General features: G+C 44.3%; 1 protein-coding gene across 1 annotated transcript in view; it reads left to right on the top strand.

The window, feature by feature from the left end:
• LOC134097393 (MAM domain-containing glycosylphosphatidylinositol anchor protein 2-like) overlaps positions 1 to 2,500 on the top strand; it is a 197,724-nt gene that overhangs the window by 10,338 nt on the left and 184,886 nt on the right. The window lies entirely within an intron of this gene.

Below are 2,500 nucleotides of genomic sequence, written 5' to 3'. Positions count from 1 at the left end.
CTGCTAGGGCTGTGTGTACGAAGGTTGGGTTTTTACAGTTTACTCACAGAATGGAGACCTACTGGATCATGAGTAGATATTGGCTGAATGTTACAATAAGTGTTATGGTGTTAGAGAATGCTTAGGATCGCTGATGCTATGTTTAAAAGTACACACACACACTCTCTCTCTCTCTCTTTCTCTCTCTCTCTCTGTCTCTGTCTCTGTCTCTGTATGTGTGTGTTCCTGCCCGCATGTGTATGTATTTATGTAAGAGAAAGGATGTAGTTATCATGCCGAGAGATGATGTGGGAATGTGTGTGCGTGTGTGCGTGTGTGCGTGTGTGCGTGTGTGCGTGTGCGTGTGTGTGTGTGTGTGTGTGTGTGTGTGTAATTGTCTGTATATGTGTTGCTAAAAGAATGAAGGTGCCAGTGCTGACATGTCTGTCAGCAGTGTCCTCTGACCACAATTCACTGTGACAGTGTTTGTATAAAGGTCCTGGAACAGATCCACACACACACACACACTTTTGTACAGTCCTCTTCTTCCACACTCTTCCTCCTTGCTCTCTGCCCCCTGTCTTGTGATGGTGACTGTGTGTGTGTGTGTGCGTGCGTGTGTGTGTGCGTGTGTGTGTGAGAGAGAGGGAGAGAGAGGAGGGGGAGTTGGCAGCTCTGTCAATGTTTTAAAGCGCCCCCTGTTTTCTCTCCCAAGGACCAAACGCCCCTCTGTTTCTCTCTCACTGAAGCCTGCCTCATGTGTCTGTCTCCCAGTGAGGCCTCACACCGCCCATGTGTCTGTCTCTCAGTGAGCACACAGACTTCACTTAGCTGTCTGTCTGCTGAAGAGAACTCTGACTGTACAGTATGGTAGAGCTATTTGTCTCTCACAGAGAACAGACGTGATATTTGTAAAATAAAAAGTGAGTGTGAGTCTCTCACAGAGAACAGACATAATTTATGTAAAAATGTGTGTTTCTGTCTGTCAAAACAGTGACATGCAGCTGTCTCACTTCTCCACATATCTGTCTGTCTGTCTGTCTTTCACAGAGACCACTGATAACTGCCCCAATCCAGGCCCTAATTTGAATGATGGGCGCAGTGTGAAGTGTTATGTAACAAAACTAATCTGATAACGAGGTATTAGTATATTAGTATAATTAGTATATTAGTATAATTCTGTTAGCTATTAGCTCATTAAAACACCATGTGCAAGGCCTTAACTCCAAACATAGATGCTCAGTGCTCCCACATGCTACATGATAGCTATAGTTCATGAATGACTGTTGATAAATGTTACACTTTGTCCACTTCGTGTGTGTGTGTGTGTGTGTGTGTGTGTGTGTGTGTGTGTGTGTGTGGGGGGGGGAGGGTGGGGTTAAGCCTCAGGGTTGATCTGGCGAGCAGGACAGTTACAGTGGGCTCCAGAGCGCTGCGTTTAGAATGTCCTTTTTTTTACTAAGGTTACTATCGAAATGAAATCTCCTTAAGCATAGGGTACACTGAAGCATCCTCTGAATGGAAAGGTGATAGGGACGCCCCACAATTCCTTGTGCCAAGTAACCACAGCCAATTAGCTTGACACAAGTCAATAACACCCATCTTCCCGTACAGTATGTGTACTGTAAGTGCAATCAGATTCTCTCAGCATCAGCACCACAGTTGTATTTTCTGAAGACCTGTGATGTTTCACATTGAGGTCAAGGGGAGGTGGGAAAATGGAGGCATTAGGGCCGAAGATCAGAACGCAGCCTGTAACTCAATAGATGAGACACTGGCCATCAGATACTGTATGTGTGGTGTGGCCCACATCCAGAGCACATGTTAGATGATGTGAAGAGATTGTTGTTGTTGTTGTTGTTGTTGTTGTTGTTGTGTGATGGGCTTTGCCTTTATCACCATACAGATTAATTTCCTGTCTGAGTGACTCTGTGTCCTGCCTCTCTGGTTAGCCTGTGTTCTTGCAATATTTCAGTGCATTATGTCTGCTTTCAACAAAGAATGGACTCATCCTCTGCATTCACTCTACACATTTTATCGCTGTCCACGAAGGACTTGAAGTTTGTTTCTAGTGAGGTCAGTCACTCTTATGTTTCATTCTTTTCTCCAATTATATTATGTACTTAAAGATAATTCTGAAAGGGACTGAAAGTTTTGTTGGAAAAGTGTTGTTTTAAACGTATAGGGAGAAAATTAATTACTTCTAATAATTGGACATCCTTTATTAATGGGCTATTATTTTTAAGTAATGGAAGCATTAGATCATGGCTGTTTGTCTACCAACATGGCTGCATGTTGATCAATGGCAGCTCTGATTGTTTGAAATAATGAAGAAGAGAAAGACTTCAGCACTGGAACCCCGATGAGAACCTTGTTTGTTCCAGCTGGCCTGTGCTAAGCGCTGCTCCCCTCCAAACACAGAGGCCCTGCAATCACTGCACATTACAGGCGAACCGAGCAGAGGCAAGCCATGGAAACGATGCTGCCTCTCCCCCTTACACAAGTAATGCCCCTTACAGAA

The sequence above is a fragment of the Sardina pilchardus genome, chromosome 12 (genome assembly GCF_963854185.1).
Source record: "Sardina pilchardus chromosome 12, fSarPil1.1, whole genome shotgun sequence".
In the NCBI taxonomy this organism is placed as follows: domain Eukaryota; kingdom Metazoa; phylum Chordata; class Actinopteri; order Clupeiformes; family Clupeidae; genus Sardina; species Sardina pilchardus.
Note: the sequence above shows the minus strand (reverse complement) of the source record. Positions and strands in the feature narration are given on the sequence as shown.